This window comes from Octopus sinensis, linkage group LG6, assembly GCF_006345805.1.
Source record: "Octopus sinensis linkage group LG6, ASM634580v1, whole genome shotgun sequence".
In the NCBI taxonomy this organism is placed as follows: domain Eukaryota; kingdom Metazoa; phylum Mollusca; class Cephalopoda; order Octopoda; family Octopodidae; genus Octopus; species Octopus sinensis.
In genome coordinates this window covers 89,957,111-89,979,610 of record NC_043002.1, presented here as the reverse complement: position 1 = coordinate 89,979,610, position 22,500 = coordinate 89,957,111, and the positions used below count along the sequence as shown (strand labels likewise).

The 22,500-nt window shown below is 37.4% G+C and overlaps 1 protein-coding gene across 5 annotated transcripts in view; it reads right to left on the bottom strand.

The window, feature by feature from the left end:
- LOC115212914 (pleckstrin homology domain-containing family H member 2) overlaps window positions 1–22,500 on the bottom strand; it is a 1,355,391-nt gene that overhangs the window by 1,134,359 nt on the left and 198,532 nt on the right. For all 5 annotated transcript variants that reach the window (XM_036504153.1, XM_036504157.1, XM_036504154.1 and 2 more), the window contains one exon: window positions 8,528–8,657. The gene's annotated coding sequence lies outside the window, so the exon portion shown is untranslated. The remainder of the gene's footprint in view (window positions 1–8,527; window positions 8,658–22,500) is intronic.

Genomic DNA, 22,500 nt, shown 5'->3' with positions numbered 1-22,500 from the left:
TGGAATAAATAGACAGTTCTTTTGAGAGTTTTTGGAGAGTTCTTTCATTTATCTCTGAAATGTGTAGACTTCTTTTGGTGAGCTCTTCTTTTATTCACCAATCTAATGATTCATTTTCTATTCTTTTTTATCTTTTTTTTTTTTGCAACTGGGCTGTTGTTACTTTCAGATTCATGATATCATTACACATTCTTTATGTTGCCAAGTTCACTGTTCACATTAACTAACGAAGCCAACTTCACCTGTCAAATACTGTGTCAACTCTTCCACACAAATTTCCCCAGCACCATCAACCACTGCCTCACATCAACCACATGACTCTGATTTACAGCATAAAACCATTCACATTGGCTTTCCTCACAACACACATCAATGTCGCACATCGTCTTCCAGCAGACTTTCACCATGAACTCACTCATGTATCAACTAGTAGTCTTTATCATTTTCCCACACAGTAGAAAGCGCACCAAAAACATACCAGCTATGCTTTAAACAGTCAGGTGACCATAAAGAATTATTTTGTCTTCGTTTGCAAAACCAGAGCGTGGTGTTTTAATTCACATCGTACAAACAAGAAATTATCTGAATATAACTTTTTCATTCATAACAATATTATATACTGGCACTTGTGCCAGTGTGCAGGTGACACGTAAAAAAAAAACACGATTTTCTGTGACTGTTACCAGTACTGTCTGACTGGCTCTCATGCCTGTGGCAAGTAAAAGCACCCGCTAGACTTCTTATAAAAGAGTGGTTGGCATTAGGAAGGACATCCAGCTGTAGAAATTCTGCCAAATCAAGATTGGAGCCTGGTGCAGCCATCTGGTTCGCCAGTCCTCAGTCAAATCGTCCAACCCATGCTAACATGGAAAGCAGATGTTAAATGATGATGATGATGATGATATATATATATATAGTAAATAATATATACTATATATATATATATATATATATATATATACACACATGCATATATGGGTGGAGGACATCACCAATGGTGCAAATGACATGAAATATGTAAACAAATGAGTTAAATACGTAAACAACGAGAGAGAAAATGGAAAACAGGACAAGTAAATACAGAGAAAGGACCCTTCATCAGTTGTCAGCTGTCTTATATATATATATAATATATATATACACACATGCATATATGGGTGGAGGACATCACCAATGGTGCAAATGACATGAAATATGTAAACAAATGAGTTAAATACGTAAACAACGAGAGAGAAAATGGAAAACAGGACAAGTAAATACAGAGAAAGGACCCTTCATCAGTTGTCAGCTGTCTTATATATATATATATATATATATATATATATATATATATATATACATACATGCATATATGCATATAATCAATTTGTCCTCTCCACTTAAAGCTGTAAGCCTGCAACAGACCAGCACCTCATGTGGGGAATGTTGTAATATTTGGCACTTATAAATCATGGACATGGAGTAACCAGCATTATGAGAGCTAGAGCTCAAGAAGAAATTTTCAAAATAACAAAAACAACCGCTGAAGGATAAAACAAATTCAAACCCAGGCAGGATTTGAACAATAAGGATGTCTAGCATTGACACTAAGGGGTAAATTATAGAAGAGGGTACAGTTAATTATAAAAGAGGGTACAGTTAATAAAATAAACCCCAGTAGTTGACTAACACTGCATGTTATAAGCTCCCACCAGAAGATGAAAAGAAAAGACAGGATTTTAACTCACAATTTCATGTGATATAAGTTTCACTTCATACGCAAATAGCAAATGAGTGTGGTAAGAAGCTTGCTTCCCCAACCACGTGGTTCCAAGATGCCACTGCATGGCACCTTGGGCAAATTTCTTCTACTATACTCTTGGGCCGACCAAAGCCTTGTGAGTGGATTTGGTAGGCAGAAACTGAAAGAAGCCTGACATATATATATATATATGTACATATCTATAATAAAATATATGGATTCATAAAATCCAGTGGCTATCACAAAATGGTTCTGTAATGGATCTGGCTACCATATCACATAGTAATACAATATGGAGGAGTATAATGCAGAGTTCTATGCAGATGAAATCCAAGAATCCAATCGATGAAATTATTTTCATGAGGAGTATATAAACAGCAAAGAGTCAAGAGATATGAGACGATTACAGTTGTTTCATAGCCTTCACTGTTTAATAATAATTTCAGTGTATAATAAATTATTTTAAACATCAATGCACTGATTTGAAAATATGCAATCATATAATGCATGGCATGCATATTAGTAGAATAACTACTAGTCTTGAAGAGAGAAAATAAAAGTAAGAATTGAGGTTAATTTGTTTAACTAAACCATTGAAGGCAGTGCCCCAGCATGGATGTAATCCAATGATTGAAACAAGTATTAAAGATATATTAAAATGTATGAATCTTATAGCTCTATACTTTTAATATACAGGGTGCATAAAAATCTAAATTTCACAAAAATGAAAATAACACTGACATCTCATTTTAACTGATATATTTATCAAATTTATATGTAAATATCTTGAAATACTAAAGAGCAAACGTATTCAGTAAAATCGCCATTGGCTTCAACCATGGCCTCCAGATGACTTCAGAAACTCCCGCAACTCTTCTGGATGGTATCCTTGTTTAAGTTTGTGAGTGCTGCCATAATCCTTGCCTTCAGTTCATCTTTGGTGTTACAAGGAACTTTGTTCGTCTCTTGCTCAACTGTGACCCACACATAGTAAATCAAGGGGGTTGCAGTCTTGGGAGTTAGGCTGCAGTCTGGGGAGTTAGGCTGCAGTCTGGGGAGTTAGGTTGCAGTCTGAGGACTTAGGTGGAGAGTTAGGAGTGATGTGGTTGCAGAAATTGTCTGACAGCTATGACTGGATTCTCCTACTTGTGTGACATGGCTCAGATCCTGTTACCAAACAAAGGGTCTTCCAGCAGCCACCCTCTGACCTAGGGCAGCACTACCTCCTCCAGGTACTTGATGTAGGTGTCCATGTTGAGTCTGAGACCATGTGGGAAAATGGAAAGAGGCATAATGTCATCATCACTAGTGATCACTCCAAACACCATGATGTTGACTGGATGTTTGATTTTTATCACTCTTGGTATATGCACTGTCCTCAGATTGACACATAAACAGTCTGAAATGTTTATATTGGAGCTTCTGGCATGAATACCAAGCAGTATAGCATGTCATTTCCAAATTTCTGGCAGAGTGAATTGTGTCATGGTGCGGTTTTTTTCACAGAAGGTGCCCAATTGACCCTACTATACTGTGTAGTCAACAAAATCAAAAACAAACAATGTGTATGCACAAAATTAAAAATATAAAACAGCAACAATTTACCCATCGCACCCTGTATGGTAGTTCACAAATATAATGCTAATCTACTCTCATTCATGAATAGCATTCGTCACCTCACTGAAATGTGGAATCTTTGAGCAATATTTACTTGCATATTATGATTAGCTGTAAGCTGCCTTGCAACTATCCTCAGATTCTCATAAACTTTCTATTAACTTAGCTTTAATAGCTATGTGAGAAACAAATCCATTTACACGTAATTCTTATTCCCAAGTATGTAAATCTTTCTATAGTTCCTCATATGAGGTGACAGTTTAGCACATTTTCTATTTGAATTTTCTTCAGAGTGTGTATGTGTACACACACACACACATTATATAATATATATATATATATATATATATATATATATATATAATATATATATATATATATATATATATATATATATATATATATATATATATATATATATTGGAGCATGATCTAATCTTCAGACATGTTTGGATATTATCAAACCATCCAGCCCATGTCAGCATGGAAGATGGAATTGATGATAATATTTCTTGAATCTATCTAACTATCTATTTCTCTCTCTCCCTCCCACCTCTCTCTCTGCTATGACCATCCTCTCCCTATGATCCATCATCCATGTCTTCTCTTATGCTCACTTTCTTGTTCCTTGTGAGTTTGCTCTGACACTCCATCACTACCTTCCTCTTATCTCCAGCCATGTATCTCCTCTATAGCAAGAGCCTTGTGCTTATCCCTCTTTAATAATCCAGCCTTTCAACACCTGGCATACAGCCACCCACCTCCATCTTCCATTCCCGATTACTTCCTCTTAGTAGTGGGAGCTTTTTCTATCTCCTTTTTCTTTGTTCTTTTTCGTAACACCATACCTTCTTCCCTTTAAATTTTGGTGTCCTCTGTACTCTGCATAAGTTTGCTCTGTTAATATAAAAATATCTATATATTTGTACTTTAATATTCATTGTGTAACATTTTTTAGTCTTTGCTTTCTTTCTGTTTACATGGATATATGTATATATGGAGATCCAGTTTTCTTTTGAAGACACCTACATCAACACCATGCAGACACTCGGGCATTTTGCAAAGATTTTGAAGAGCTATGGGGCCTTGAAACCCAAGCTGTTGCAGTATCTGATCCTGTATTTTGATGGCAAAGCTGGGATCTTTGGCACTATGCAATGGTGCCCCATTCTGTTGTTTGTGGAACTTTCAATGCCAAAGTTTGGTTCAAGGCCTTCCAGATGTCTTTCATTGAGTATCTTTCCTGCTTTCATTCTAGGGAGAAGAGTCTTAGCTCCTTCAGCTTTTCCCAGTAGCTGGGAACATATATTATATGCACACAAGGATATATATATTTAGGTTATATTATATATATATACACATGCAGAAATCTAAGACCTTCAAATATAAACTAGACTGGAATATTTTAATCTCAGTTAAACCTAGTAGGGATGGAAGGCATGAATGTCATTTAGGCACACTTAAAGCTATACAAATCTTACTAGTAAATGGCTATTTAACAAAAGCAATGAGATTTTACTTCATGTCATCAAAAGAAACTAAAACTTTTTAATTATTATTTACATATATAGAAACCCTGATAAATCACCATTTAAATATATATAAAACTGTCCACGTTAGATAATCAATAAATATTTCAGAATGATAACCTTGCACTTAAATTATTTACACCAAAGTTTTCTAGCAGTGACAACTTTGATAGCATAATTGTTGTAAACAACAAAATTCTATTCAATATTACTACCAAATTCATGTGGGAGAAATGATATTTTGTCAGTATATCTCTTCTTTATTCTATGTAGGTAGGACCATACATTTATAATTTGTTTTTACTTATATATTGTTCTGAGTATTTATATATATATATGTGTGTCTGCTACTAATATATATATATATATATATATATATAAAATGATGATGATGATGATGATGATATATATATATATTTATAAACCATAAAAAGCTAGGAAGCATGAGAAGAGAATATATTTATTTAACCACTTGTCATCCTTAGGGTTACAGCTGTTTCACAGCCTTCATCTTGTAATAATAATAATTTCAATGAATAATAAATTCTGTTTCCATGTCTGCACTAATATACATGCTATGCATTACACAATACTTTGAATATTTACAAATCAGTGCAGATGACGAAAGCTAGCTCATCAGATCACCAGAACATCATGGTTACATCAATGCTTCAACAATGAGTTGAAGCATTGGTGTAATCCTGATGCTCTGGTGAGTGTTAGCATCAGGAAGGGCATCCAGCTGTAGAAAAACCTGCCACACACACACACTCACATACACATATTTATAGATGCAAGCATGGCTATATGTGTATGGAGCTTACTTCCCAACCACATGGTTTCAGGTTCAGTCTCACTGTGCGGTACCTTAGTCTTCTACTATAGCTTTGAGCCAAGTGAAGTCTTGTGAATGGATTTGGTAAGCAGAGATTCCATGTGTGTGGAAATGCTTGTGCCTCCTCTGATAGATGGATTGATGGATAATATAAAATACAAGGGTGGAACACTCGTATCCAGTACTCAGTTAAATTTATCTTATAACATCATAAATGACATAAGCTTTATTCCTATTTCTCTGGTGTATACTCCTATGTCATGCAGCTACATAGGTGACTGCATAATCACCATAGAATGTTTACTCTATAGTAATTCAATCCATTGTTGATTACCATCTCAGCTAGTAGGCAAAAATGGTTCTGGCATTCTAACTGGCAACAGATGATTGGGACAAATTTTCATCTCACTCTAATATTTATAGTGTTTTTAACACTGCATGTCCATAAGAGGTGTTATATCAAGATAGATAGCACAGCAACTAGCCTATCAACACTGTATATGCATTAAGTATGATACGTGGATGGTTATTTTGATTTAATGCTACCTCATCTACATATACTGCATATTTATGGAGAAGTGACTGAGACTTCTGGCAATTTGCTGTGCTTAGGAAGACACAACCAGTTAAGTAAAATCAAGGTTGTGGTCAGTGCCGGTGACATGTAAAAGGCACCTTTGTCAGTGACATATAAAAGATACCCAGTACACTCTGTAGAGTGGTTGGCATTAAGAAAGGTATCCAGCCATAGAAACTAAGCCGAAACAGACTGGAGACTGGTGCAACTCTCTAGCTTACCAGTCAAACTATCTAACCCATACCAGCACGAGGAATATACATAAAGTTTTTGTCATTGATGATGTTATAATATAAAGTTAACTGAGTACTGGATGTTGAGTGTTCCCTTCTTGTATTTTAACACCCGTTTTGGGTTTCAAATGATGATGATAGTGACTATGATGTATATATATATATATATGTGTGTGTATACTCCAGTTCAATTGGCAACAAGAGAAAATGGAACAAAACCAGGAGCTGTTGTAGCAGGGATTAAAGATGAATTCTATAAAACCCTTACAACTTCTGTTAAGAGCAGTTTGTAAGAGATTGACAAGTTGCCAGAGACCGAGGTTGGCTGACTGAGAAGATGGCTGAACTTCATATCTTTTGGCAAGGAATTTTTTTTAGAGTCTAAAGTTAACAAACAACCCATTGGAATTAGTGGAATTAATGTAGCATTTTAACACCTGGAGATTAACCTTTCTATTACCCTATTTCTGTTGAAATATACACTACCTTTATTTCAATTTATTTTCAAAATTATCCCAACTTTATTATCTCTTTAGCATTTTGGATTACTCTTTCACATGTAAGGCTTATTCATATTGTTTTGAATTACTCATGCATTATCTCATAGCTTTGGGATTTCAATGATGTGATTTGCACAAGTCAAAGAAGACAAGAGTATTCTAGAAAATGTAGATGTGACTAAGAGTAGTGCATGTTTGGGAAATCCATCTTCTACTTTCAAAGATGACCAGAATCTTCATTTATAATGTATTCATACTTGGAAGCACTCCGTCGGTTACGACGACGAGGGTTCCGATTAATCCGAATCAACGGAACAGCCTGCTCATGAAATTAACGTGTAAGTGGCTGAGCACTCCACAGACATATGTACCCTTAACGTAATTTTCAGGGATATTCAGCGTGACACAGAGAGTGACAAGGCCAGCCCTTTGAAATACAGGTACAACAGAAACAGGAAGAAAGAGTGAGAGAAAGTTGTGGTGAAAGAGTACAGCAGGGATCACCACCACCCCCTGCAGGAGCCTCGTGGAGCTTTAGGTGTTTTCACTCAATAAACACTCACAACGCCTGGTCTGGGAATCGAAACCACGATCCTATGACCGCGAGTCCGCTGCCCTAACCACTGGGCCATTGCGCCTCCACAATGTATTCATACATGACATTACTCAATAGAATGCAGTCAAACATAATTTCATATCAGAAGAATTAGACCACTGCAATTTAAACTGGGAGAAAATGTCAGTTGGTTTGTGATTATATTACTAAATAATTTGTCTCTTACTTTATAATTTCAGTTCATCATCATCATCATCATCGTCGTTTAACGTCCGTTCTCCATGCTAGCATGGGTTGGACGGTAAAAAAAATAAAATGAAATCTGAGGAGCTGAAGGCTTGATTTGTTGACAACAACTCAGTTCTATGGCAGAATGCCAAGAGATTGATACTGTGTTTAATATGTTAAGCCTTTGCAACATTTTCTAGTTTGAATCTGTGCTGAACTAACAACAAGTTGCTGAAATAAAGAAACAAAGAAGATTAACTTTGAAATCCAATGTTCTTGCTGTGGTTAAGGGATGTAGTCTACCGCCTTTGTGAATCTAAAACTGGTCACATTACTTATTTCTGTACATTATTGCAACCTTATACACAAAGACTAAATAAAACCTGCCCCCTCACTAAAACTCAAGTACATTTCCTCTAAGTGCTTTCACACACACACTTCCTCATATACAGAAATATTCACACATATATGGAAATATTCGCACACGTAGTTTCTCCCTTCTTCTTCTTCTTCTTCTTCTTCTTCTTCTTCTTCTTCTTCTTCTTCTTCTTCTTCTCTTCTTCTTCCTCTTCTTTCTCTCTCTCTCTCTCTCTCTCTCTCTCTCTCATACAGAGTATCAAGTCCAACACAGCTATCCCATTCACTTAAGAAACTGTATAAAAAAAAAACAAACATAACAGAAACATGAATGACACAATCAACAATTCTTACTTTGCTGGAAACTCTGTATCGGGGAGAGACAAAAGTGAAATAATCCTCACAGTCTCTCTCTTTCTCTCTCTAGTAATTAATTACTCTTCATCTGGTAATTAGCCTTGATCAGGTGAACCATCATGTCAATCTGGAAAATAAAGTAAAATTGACATATATAGATGACATAAATAGAACAATGGTAGATTATATTACACAAACAGAACATTAGAGGAAATCTGTAAAAAAAGACAAGGTCAACTATGTTATGTAATAGTATACATGTGACAGTCATGGGGTATTTGAACAAATACTGAGAAACAAGAGAAAGACTGTTTTAAAAATAAATTCACATTAGGTGCAGGCATGGCTTGGTAAGAAGCTTGCTTCCCAACCACATGATTCCAGGATCAGTCCTACCTTTGGCAAGAATCTTTCATTATAGCCTTAAGCTGACCAAGACCTTGTGGGCAGATTTCGTAGATGGTAATTGAAAGAAACCCATTATATATATATATATATATATATATACAATGTATGGTAATATAAGTTCAGCAAAATTTAGATTCAGAAGAATATGGTACTTAAGTTAAAGGCACCAGGATTTTGTATGGTATTATCCATATAAATCAAATGGGGTGATTATAATCAAAATAAGCAACAAGTATATCCAAGGTAGAGTAGTACAATTGTTTCATGCTACTTCATTTTATTAAACATTGTAAGTATTACATCAGTTTTAAAATGTTTATATATATATATATATATATATATATATATACATACACAAGTGGAGGCAGTTTAGCAATAAAAACTAATAGAATAAGTACCAGGCTTATAAAGAATAAGTCCTGGAGTTGATTTCTTCAACTAATAAAAACCCTTTAAGGTGGTGTTCTAGCATGGACACAGTCAGATTACTGAAACAAGTAAAAGAATAAAAGAGTAGAAGAATGTATATATATATATATACACACACACACACACACACACATATATAGGAGGAAGAAGAAGAAGAAGAAGAAGAAGAAGAAGAAGAAGAAGAAGAAGAAGAAGAAGAAGAAGAAGAAGAAGAAGAAGAAGAAGACGACGAAGAAGACGAAGAAGATGAAGAAGATGAAGAAGAAGAAGAAGAAGATTAACCAAGCGCAGCAAATACACAAAATGTGGTGAGAGGAGTGAAACAACATGGCATGTTGTTAGTGAATGTGTAAAACTGGTAGAACGTGAATACAAAAGGTAATATGACAATGTGGCAAGAATGATCCATTGGGAGCTTTGTGGAAATTATGGCCTAGAAAGATCAAAGACATGGTATGACTCAGAAGGAGTTACTGAGAATGACGATTGCAGAATCGTGTGGGATGCTTTGATTCAGTGTGACCATCAGACTTAACATTGAAAACCTGACAATGTTGTAGTGAACAGAAAAGAAAAGACTTGCTGGGTAATTGATATGGCCCGTCCTGGTAACAATAGGCTTGAAGAGAAAGAAGAAGGAGGAAAAGCGAAGAATTCTGATGAATTGAAGTGGGAAATATACAGGTTGTAGACAATGAAGAGAGTGGACATGATATCACTAGTGAGTGTACACTTGGAAGTATCAGTACCCAAATACCAGCATGGGTCAAAAAGACTGGAATGAATATGAGGATAGAAGTGGTCAGCGTTAGGAAGGGCATCCAGTTGTAGAAACACTGCCAGATCAGACTGGAGCCTGGTGCAGCCTCCTCGCTTCCCAGACCCTGGTCAAACCGTCCAACCCAGGCTAGCATGGAAAACAGGCGATAAACGATGATGATGATAAAGTCCTAGAAAACAAATCGTCATTGCTTGGATCTGCAAGAGAACTGTACAGGATTCTTGGAGTATGATCAGTAAACATGTGTCACCTTAAACTGCTGACTATAGACAGCTGACACTTTCCATTATACCCAGTGCAACAAACCTGTGCAGAATGTGTTGGAAGACGGTTGGAAGTGTGACTCACATTGTTAGTGCTTGTGAAAGTCGTGCGCAGAAAGAGTACAAGAGCAGACATGACGAGGCAGCCTGAAACCTTCACTGGCTACTATGCTGGAAGTATGGATATGAGGTAACAGGTACTTGGTACCAACATACACTGGAAAAAGTAATGGACAAAAGAGGAAGGCAAAAAAACCTCTGGGACTTTTACTTCCAGATAAACAAGGTGCTAGAGTACCGAAGGCTGGATACAGTAACCTCTTGGAGGGACAAACAAGAGCGCCTAATAAGTTACATGGCAGTGCCAGGAGATCAACATATTATCATGAAAGAAAGAGAAAAAGATAGATAAATATGGAGAGCTGAGAACTGAGATCATCAAAATGTGGCTACTAGAAGAGTCAAAAATTAAGGTTGTCTCTATTATCATTGGAGCATTGGGTTTCAGACCACCCAACCTGAAAAAATATCTGGAAATTTTAGAAATACCCTACAATCTAGGAGTATTGCAAAAATCAGCATTACTTGGAACTGCACATATATTATGTAAAGTACTATCTGTCTGAGGTCCTAGCTGTGACTTGACAGACAATACAAACCCCTGGTAGGCAATATCTTCAATCAACAACATCACAATATTGGATACTGCATGATGTCTTAAATAATGATGATGATGATGATGATGATGATGATTGTTATCATGTACATTGTTTTGTCTTGGTATAAAAGATGGGCTACAGCAAATATTCTGCTCAATACCACAGATTTGCTTGACCGTAACCAGTTGAGCATGTCCCTTATTGGCTGACGATATGTGCATCTCTGATCATGAGCAGAAGTAGTTGTGGAGCATCATAGCCATGTGTTGAGAGGGATTATTTAGGGTTTGAATAATTCACCTCTGGAAACATGGGCGTTTCATTCAACATCCTTAAACAACCCTTATTCAGGGACCTTTTGAGCAGGATGGGTTACTCAACCAGAAGAAAATTCTAGCTGGGCCCCACCTGCAAGGTCATGCACTGTTTATCTTGATATATAAACACCATGTCGCACACATATGGTTGTGATGCATATGCCTGGTGTACCCTTATCAGACGGGTAGTCATGATGGGTATACTGGGCTTTGTATATTTGACCCCAGTGTCAATTTGATGGCATGCACTGCTCTCTCACTCAATAATAATAATAATAATATAATAATAATAATAATGTATAGGTAGGGACAGTGAAGAAGTGGCAAAGAAGTGTCCAAGTTGATGTAATCTGGAGAAGAAAAACTGAGGAAAACATGGACACTGAACTGGAGGATATAAAAAGGAGTGGCAAAGACTGAACTCAGGACGCTGAACCTCTTGAAGGGCTCAACAAAGCTCTGTAACATGTGAGAGATTCTGAACAGAAGACTTATTTAAACAGTGTATGGAAAATAATGAACAGGTAATAGTGATGGTGGTTGTGGTGGGGATGCATCAGAAGAGCATCAGAAGAAATACCTTGTGGTATTTCTTCCAACCGGCTACATTTTGAGCGCAAATTTTGCTGAGATTAACTTTGTAATTCATTCCTTCAGAGTCAATAAAATGTACCAACTAAGTACTGGGACCGATGGTATTGACTAACTCTCTACCCCCAAAATTGCTGGTCTTGTACCAAAATTTGAAACCGTTATTATCTCCAACATCAAAACCATGCACAGTTTGTAGTGGTACATCATCATTTAGTGTCCATTTTCCATGCTGGTTTAGATTAGGTGGCTTGACTGGAACTGATATGCTGGAGAACTGCACCAAGCTCCAATCTGTTTTGGCTTGGTTTCTATGACTAGGTGCCCTTCTTTATGCCAACCACTCCATAGAGTGTACTCAGTGCCGTTTGTGTGTCATCAGCATGGGTGCTTCTTGTTTGTCACCAGCACAGGTGCCTCTTGTGTGTCACTGGCTCAAGTACCTTTGGCATGTCACCAGCATTGCTGCCTCTTGTGTACGAGTGGTACAGGTGCCTCGCAAGGTGCCACTGGCACTGACCATGCATGGCAGCATTCAGTTTTGTTCCTCAACATCCAGAGTTCAAATCTCATTAGACTTTACTTTTACTTTAGTCTTAATCCATCCCACCAGAGGTTTACTTTTTAATCCATTTCATTGGAGGTGCAATAAAATAAACATCAGGCATGATACTCTATAAGGCTTAAGTGAGACCCACAATAGAGTATTACTCTTACATCAGGGCTGGCACTGCTGTTACACATGATGACATCCTGGACTGCATCCAGAGAAGAGCCTCTCAAGTAATAGGCACTAAATCACTAACAGACACACTCCAACCTCTAACTCACAGTCATGTTGTTTTCTCTCTCTCTCTTTCTCTGTCTTCTCTATCACTGCTTTAAATGTCTCTGTTTTTTGGTGCCGGTTGATCTCATACCTTTTCTGTTCAGGTGCCTTCAACCCATTCATGTGTTCACTTCTCATCACCTTTGTATCATCCATCCTTGCCCTCCATTCCTGCACTAATCCCTATGCCCAGCACTTCATCTCCAAAACAGAAGTTCTATGGAATGTTCTCTTTGCAAACAGTTTAAACAAAACATGAACGTCATCAAGCTCGCTGGTCTCAGAGGGCCTGTAAAAACTATGGGTACTGCCCCTTCCTCCATATTCAACAAGTACAAAAAAGTTTAGTAAATATTATGCTCAATACCACAGATTTGCTTGTCAGTTACTTGACCTTAACTACTTGAGCATGTCCCTTAGTGGCTGACACTATGTGCATCTCTGTTGATGAGCAAGAGTAGTGGGATATCGTTATAGCCATGAGTTGAGAGGAATTCCCTGGGTTTTGTATAAATGCAAGAAAAGCAAAGTCTGAAGGAAATATTAGCTATTTTACATGCTTTCCAGGGGTAAGCAAATAGAAAATAATCAGTTGCTACCCAAGGACAAAATCATGTTATACAGTGTTACTATCACTAACATCAATATCGGTAATTGGGACTATAAACAGCTCTGAAGTTAACTATGTCATATGGTGAGAGCCAATTCAATCAAATATACCACACTCTGCCATTCTTACAGATTGATAGTGTGAGGTGTTATGACCTAGTACTTGCATCAATTCCACCAGTGCCAACATTAAAATAAAAACCTTTTGAATACTCTCTCTCTCTCTCTTTCTCTTTGTCTCTCTCCCTCACCTCAAAACATTGATCTTATTGGTTTTCTTAATGAAGAGTTTTTTCTTGTTTTTTTTTTGTTGTTGTTTCTTTTAACGTAAAATGCTGATGGTTGGTGAGATGGTGTGGAACAACAGTTGTGCATAACTGCAAAATTATTCATTAAACAAGTAAAATTAGATTGAAGTATTCTTCACTAAAATTTCAATCAAGAAATTACAGAGAAAAATAATAACAATAACAATAACTTTAAAGAATAGGTGAGGAAAAATTGATTTCAATTTTTATTTTTATTCTTTTTATATGTATTATTTTATTATTTTTTCATTTTATTTTCACCTATTTTTAACTATGGCTTAATTTGTTTTCTCCTCATTCTATAGACTGCTTTTCAGTTCTGTTCTCTATTCCGGACAAAGATAAAATGGTTTACAAATTCAGAAGAAACCCCCAAAAGGTTTTTTGTTGATGTTGGTTGTTTTTTTGTTTTTGTCTTTTTCTTTTTCTTTTGCTTTTAATTTATTATTTTCACAAAAGAATGAAGAGAAAGAAAAAATTATTTTAGCTTCTTTAAGTGTATTCAAAATATTGTCTTTGAAATTAAAATGTACATTATAAAGTATTCTCAACATCAGAATAAAGATTTATGCTAATCCACTAGGGCCAATTTAAACCATTCTTATTGTTGATGTTGTTGTTGTTATTGCTCTCCTTCTCACTCTTTTAGGTTATTATTTTAAGTTTCCCTCCTGCAACTCTTGAAGAGAAAAGGAATGAAGTGCTGTAGAGAATACCGAATGAGTGTCACATTTTGTAGGTTCATGAAAAATTCATCATTTCAAAAGTCATTTACACTTCACAGTTTTTGAGGAATTTTTTTTTTTTTTTACTATTTTGCTTATTTAATTTATTGCTTATTTCCTATTTACAAAAAAAATCTACATACATAGAATGCGAATCTAAAGACACAATTATTTAATTTTTTTTATTTTTCTCCCAAATGTTGGAAGGAGAAAGAAATGAAGTAAGCATGATCACTTGGACATGAAATGCTAACCAGTATGAAACGATAAACTCAATTGTGTGTGTTTATATATCATCATCATCATTTAACATCTGCTTTCCATGCTGGCATGGGTTGGACAGTCTGACATGGAGCTGGCCAGCTGGGAGCTGTCCAGACTCCAAATGTCTGTTGTGGCATGGTTTCTACTGCTGGATGCCCTTCCTAATGCCAACCACTTAACAGTGCGTGCTGAGTACTTTCTATGTGCCACCAGCATATATATATATGGGGGGGGGGGTATGTGCGTGTGTGTGTGTGTATCATACGCAATGTTATTTAATATATGCATACTGTAGGGCGGTGAGCTGGCAGAATCATTAGCACACCAGGTGAAATGCATAACAATATTTCATCTGAAATTACGTTCTGAGTTCAAATTCCGCCAAGGTTGACTTTGCCTTTCATCCTTTCAGGGTCAATTAAATAAGTACCAGTCAAGCACTGGGATCAATGTAATCAACTTAGTCCCTTTCTGTCCTTGTTTGTCCTCTCTATGTTTAGCCCCCTGTGGGCAATAAAGAAATAAATATAAACATAGGCGCAGGAGTGGCTGTGTGGTAAGTAGCTTGTTTACCAACCACATGGTTCCGGGTTCAGTCCCACTGCGTGGCACCTTGGGTAAGTGTCTTCTACTATAGCCTTGGTAGACGGAAACTGAAAGAAGCCCGTCGTATATATGTATATATATATGCGTGTGTGTGTTTGTGTGTCTGTGTTTGTCCCCCTAGCATTGCTTGACAACCAATGCTGGTGTGTTTATGTCTCCGTTACTTAGCGGTTCGGCAAAAGAGTCCGATAGAATAAGTACTGGGCTTACAAAAGAATAAGTCTCGGGGTCAAGTTGCTCGATTAAAGGCGGTGCTCCAGCATGGCCACAGTCAAATGACTGAAACAAGTAAAAGAGTAAAAGAGTATACTGTTAATAGACAAATTTCTGAAGTATTTGTTCTAAGATTATGTCACTTATTGGTGTGGTGTCACTACACAATATCAGAGGGAGACAAAATATTGTCCCTGCAGCAGCAGTGAGAACACCAGTTACATTTCAGTCTTAGGGTGATTGCTTTTACTCTCTCTGTTTCTCATGATTATGTATTGTTTTCCATACAGTATGTCCATAAAACGTATTTTCTAAGGAGAAATACTGTTATGACTGATCAATCAATATTCAAGGGTAGGCTGAAAAGTTCGTTGGCTGACAATGACAGAGCGATGCTAGAGTTGTGATACTTTGCATGCGTTAAAAGCAATGAAAATATTTTGGCAAATTAAATTTAAATGTTGAAGTGAATCTAATGGTTTTGTGTGTTTTTTAAATGGCTTATAAACATCTTCCACACTGCAGAAAAAAATTATCATCCTGAAATATAACAATATCTGTTTCAACACACGATTTCATAACAGGAATCTTGCAAAAAAAATTTGTAAACGTATGATTACACTTCAGGAGATTCCTGCTAGCTTTGCGGAGCCCACAAGATGGTGGCACAGCTGGAAGTTGATAGCAAATAGCAAATGGAGATAACCCCATTGTTACCTTTGAGTAGTGAGACATTTCACCTCTCCATATTTTTAAGAGGTCATATGCCAACAGGTTTATTGGGATCTGATGATATGCCATAAAGCTAAACCCTTTATGGATGGAAAACCTTAAGGTAATCCTATAAACCAGCCTTCCCATTTTTAATTTATGAAGGACAATGATCCTGAAACACGTGTCCCTAGATGCAGCTCCGGCGGCCGGGGGTATTTGTCTCCCCTTCGTAAATGTATATAAGAACACAGGGAAAAATGTGTCAAAGCCATCAGGAGGCGTCGTTGCTTCCTAGGGCTATACAGCGGTGGTGTACCCCCCTACTGTCACGTTCGTGTTAGATTGACAGTATACAACCATTCTATATATATATATATTTATATATAATTTATATATATAATTTACAGATATCATCATCATCATCATCATTTAGCGTCCGTTCTCCATGCTAGCATGGGTTGGACGGTTCAACTGGGGTCTGTGAAGCTGGAAGGCTTCATCAGGCCCAGTCAGATCTGGCAGTGTTTCTACGGCTGGATGCCCTTCCTAACGCCAACCACTCTGTGAGTGTAGTGGGTGCTTTTTACGTGCCACCCGCACAGGTGCCAGACAGAGCTGGCAAACGGCCACGAACGGATGGTGCTTTTATGTGTCACCGGCACGGGGCCAGGCGAGGCTGGCAACGGACACGAACGGATGGTGCTTTTACATGCCACCAACACGGGGGCCAGACAGAGCTGGCAAACAGCCACAAAACAGATGGTGCTTTTACGTGTCACCGGCACGGGGGCCAGGCGAGGCTGGCAACGGACACGAACAGATGGGGACAAGTGTAGGAGTGGCTGTGTAGTAAGTAGCTTGCTTACCAACCACATGGTTCCAGGCTCAGTCCCACTGCGTGGCATCTTGGGCAAGTGTCTTCAACTATAGCCTCGGGCCAACCAAAGCCTTGTGAGTGGATTTGATTGACAGAAACTCAAAGAAGCCCGTCATAAATATATGTATATATATGTATGTGTGTGTGTGTGTGGTGTGTGTGTGTGTGTGTGTGTGTGTTTGTGTGTCTGTGTTTGTCCCCCTAGCATAGCTTGACAACCGATGCTGGTGTGTTTACATCCCCGTCACTTAGCAAATTGGCAAAAGAGACCAATAGAATAAGTACTGGGCTTACAAAGAATAAATCCCGGGGTCGATTTGCTTGACTGAAGGCGGTGCTCCAGCATGGTCGCAGTAAAATGACTGAAACAAGTAAAAGAGTATAATAAAACAAGCTTCTTTCAGCTTCAGTCTACCAAAGTCACTAACATTGGCCCAAGGCTGCAGAAAAGGACACTAACCCAAGGCACCATGCTGTGAGATTGAACCCAAAACTACATTGTTGGGAAGCAAGCTTCTTAATCACATAGTAATGTCAGGGGATGAAATACCTTTGATGATAGGTCTTCTTGATCAAGGCTAACATGGGTCTACACAACTACACAAGAACTAATCAACTCTAATTTAAAGACAGTGAAATTTTACCCCTAAATGATATTGAAATAACCACGTAAAAGCACCATCCGTTCGTGGCCGTTTGCCAGCTCCATCTGGTACCTGTGCGGGTGGCACGTAAAAAGCACCCACTACACTCACGGAGTGGTTGGCGTTAGGAAGGGCATCCAGCCGTAGAAACATTGCCAGATCTGACTGGGCCTGATGCAGCCTTCCGGCTTCACAGACCCCAGTTGAACCGTCCAACCCATGCTAGCATGGAAAACGGACGCTAAATGATGATGATTTATTTAGGACTTCATCAAGAATTCCAGCTCATGAAGTATATATAACAAAATATATCTCAAATCAATAACTGATAAAAATCACCTGAACTGGAAGTGACAAGTGGTTATCGTCAGCAAGAATCAATTCATTATAAAGCTTCAAGGGATGTATATGTAAGTGTGTGTGTGTGTATGAGTGTATGTGAGTATATGAGTGTATGTGTGGGGGAGAGGGGTGATGGTATCGCATGAGAAGGAAAAATACTTAATGTTTCAGAGAAGAAGTCTACGACAGAGAATAATATTTGAGAAATATCAATAAAAGATGTTATCGTCAATGTCAATAAAGCATGAGATTTTAATTACCTTAAGCTCCCCTTCCCTCCACCCTCTTTGCACACACACATACACACACATCACAGTTTGTGAACAGTTGTGTTGTTAGTGACAGGCTTCCCAATATTTCTTGGCATTTCTAAGGGTGAAAATGACAAGGGAGTGACTGGTAACTTGGGCAGAAAAAATGCTACAAGGGACTTGTTTAAAAGCACTGCTTTGTCAGTTTTCTTGAACCATTGTTTACATCTTTAACAACAGGTATACACATAGGTGCAGGCTTGGCTGTATGGTAAGAAGTTTGCTTCTCAACCACATGGATCTGGGTTCAGTCCCACCGCATGGCACTTTGAGCTGACTAAAGCCTTGTGAGTGGATTTGGTAGATGGAAACTGAAAGAAGCTCATCATGCATGTGTGTGTGCGTGTGTGTGTCTGTGTATCCATGTGTATTTATGTGTGTTTGTGTCTTTGTGTCTATGTTTGTCCTCCGCCCCACCATTGCTTGACAACCAATGTTGGTGCGTTTACGTCCCTGTAACTTTAAGACAGTACTCCAGCATGGTCGCAGTCAAATGACTGAAACAAGTAAAAGAATAAAAGAATCCATGTAGGCACACACATATCATCACCAACATCATCATCATTTTATAAATGATTTCATGCTGATCAGAACAGGTTGGCTTATACCAGTTTGGCTTAGTTCTAATTCAGAGTTATTGTCCTCCTAGAAAAATTTGGGAACCACATTTCACTCATACATTTAATATTTTGGTTTAGTTTTCCAATGGCTAGATGTCCCTTCTATGACCAATCCTTTTACAGAGTATACTCTACTGTACTGGGTGCATTTCATTATGACACCAGCACTAGTAGTAAGTCTGTCATGTCCTTGACAAGACTAAATAGTCCTCTTCGTGCTATGCTTGCCAGCTACTTTGCAGGATGTACTGGGTGCATCTCATCATGGTACCAGTACAAGTGTTGTCATGTTCAAACTCATAAAATTAAAAGTCCTCACTACTCTAAACTGGGCAAGAGGTTTTATTGTTTTAGATTTATGCTTCAAATATTTAGTATTATAATTCTTTAAAACAGATTAAAATAACACGTATGTATATGATACATATATAATACAAAACCACATTAAAAATATAAATCCAAAACCAGAAGAAAAAATGGAAAAAGAGGAACAAGGAAAGAAAAAGAAAGAAAAAAAGAAAAAAAGGAAAAAGAAAGAAAAAGCAGAAAAATACATCTATTCAACACCAAGTGCCTCAATTGGTCACACAACACAAGGGTCAACAGAATTCGTTCAATGCAATGTCACTAAAATAGTGAGGTGAAGAAGAGTTATGACAGAATGACCATGATGAGTAGGTGAAGGGAGCAAGAGTGTGTGAGTAGAAATAGCATGATAGGATGGTAGAGGGGATATATCTTTATATATAAAAGAGAGGTTGTGTGTCTGTCTCCTACGATTTAGATTCCTAACTACTCCCACATTTTGCGGTGCAGTTTAACCAAAACCGGGTATCTTATAGTCGTAATTCATATCAAGCCCTTCTGGGTATTAGCGCGCGTCTACGATGAGTCTACGATTTTTAAAAAAATTTACCATCATTTTTTTCCATTTTAATGCATTTTTTCGCTATTATATAAGGGAAGTAACTCTCTAAAAATGTCTACGATGAGTCAACGATTTAAAATTAAAATTTACCATAATTTTTTTTCCATTTTTAATGCATTTTTTTGCTATTTTTTGGCTATAACTCTCTAAAAATGTTTATATAGTTATTTCCCTTACAAACCCGAACAACGCCAGGCAATACTGCAAGTATATATATATCTCAAAACAGGAGATTGGAAGAAAAACTTTTGGTGTCATTTATTCACCATTAAACATGTTTCATTTACTAAATGGAGTTACAAAATTGTACATGTAGGAGAAACATGCAAGATATCTTCTCTTAGGAATTCTTCCGACAGAGAATCAAATAATATAAAATTTGCCTTTACATATATAAGCTTGAATGTATGTGTGTTTGCTTATTGCATCCATTTCTAACTCACTCGCTTTTTTATATTACTAGTTTTGTTCTTTATCCCCACCCCACTACTATCTATAGGATTCTTGATTACTGACAATAAATAAAAGCTTCATCCAAATGTAAATTTTATATTATTTGATTCTCTATCTGAAGAATTTCTAATGGGAAATCTTGTTCTACATGTTCAATTTTGTAACTCCTATTAACAAATGAAACACATGTAATGATGAATAATACCAAAACATTTTCCAATCTCCTGTTTTAATATATAATTACTCTGCAAAAAATATTTTCCAGTATTTTGAACTGTAACGAACACCTCATACAAATTTAACTTCTACATCCAATTTTGGTGTTCAGAAATGAGCAGATGTGCATCGAGAGGACACAGCTTGGATTATAACCGTATCTAATTACTATATATATATATATATATATATATGAACGTCGAAATAAATATCAATGGAAATAGTAGTTGTGATGCCTGTGCCGGTGGCACATAAAAAGCACTATCCGAACGTGGCCAATACCAGCACCGCCCCGACTGGCTTCTGTGCCGGTGGCACATAAAAAGCACCATCAGAATGTGGCCGATGCCAGTGCCGCTCTGACTGGCTTCTGTGCTGGTGGCACATAAAAAGCACCATCCGAACGTTGCCAGCACCGCCTTGGCTGGCTTCCGTGCCGCTGGCACGTTAAAAGCTCCAACCGATCGTGGCTGATGCCAGACCCCTCCCCTGGCACCTGTGCAGGTGGCATGTAGAAAGCACCCACTACACTCGCAGAGTGGTTGGCATTAGGAAGGGCATCCAGCCGTAGAAATTCTGCCAGATCAGACTGGAGCCTGGAGCAGCCCCTGGCTTCCCAGACTCCGGTCGAACCATCCAACCTGTGCAAGCATGGAAAACGGACATTAAACGATGATGATGATGATGATTTATATATATATATATATATATATATATATATATATATATATATAGGTGTGGTTTTGCAAACAGGAAAAATTCAACTCAAAATATGAGTATATGTATATCTTTATTAATATATAACAGAAGTAACAGAGTGACTCAGGGCCCGAATGTTTCGTATGTTCACACTTATCAAACACACACATATATATATAAAGTCATCAAGTATGAAATTTGTAGTAAGGTATATGGTAAACTTTCACAGCTGCTCATTTTGCGCCATTATTATATTTTGGCAATCTTTACTTTTTGTTAGAAAGCTGACACATCTATTTCTTTATTCTAACTCATTTTGCACCTTATAAAGTATTTATAAATCATTTTTGCTATTTTTGTCTAGAGATGGATAAGTCAGAAATTCGTACAAAAAAAAACCAAAAAAAAAAACAGAGAAAATGTTACTCAATTACAAATACAAACAACAATAAAATAACAACAGGTGTCTTTCAACTAACGGAGACGAATCAAGTTGAGCTGGCATGTGTAGAGTGAAAGCCTTGAGGCAGGAACATAGACGAAGGTCAGTGATGAAAATCAGGGGACAGGAATAAGAGATGCTTTGTGTCTGGCAGTCAAGCCAAGGAAGAAAGATCATGCTTAGCCAAACACCAGTAATGTGGAAGAAAAGGGGAGAGATAGGGGGCAGAGGGATTGAAGAATTAGGGGAAGGATGAGAAAGACAGAAAAAAATCAAAGAGACATAGAGAAGGGACAAGGGAGATAAACGATCAATACTAGGTAGATTAAAGAAAAAGAAGGCCAAGAAATGTAAGAGAGGAGGCATGAGAAAAAGAAAGGAGGAAAGAAAGAAGAAAGAAGTAAGTATGAGGGGGACTAAAAGAAGGAGTAAAACAGTTGTACAGAATTTAGATATATACTTACAAGGTAAGTAAAAGTGTACATACACTGCTATATGATTATATAAATGAAAAAAAATGGAACAGAATGCAACAGATGACAGTAAGACATCTGGACAGATAGACAATATGAAGACACAGAAAAAACAACAAAAAAACAGACAGGACAAAACAAGGATGGGCCATTCGTGGCCTTCTCTCCTCAGTCAAGTATATATATATAGGCACAGGCATAGCTGTGTGGTTAGGAAGCTTGCTTCCCAGCTACATGACTTCAGGTTCA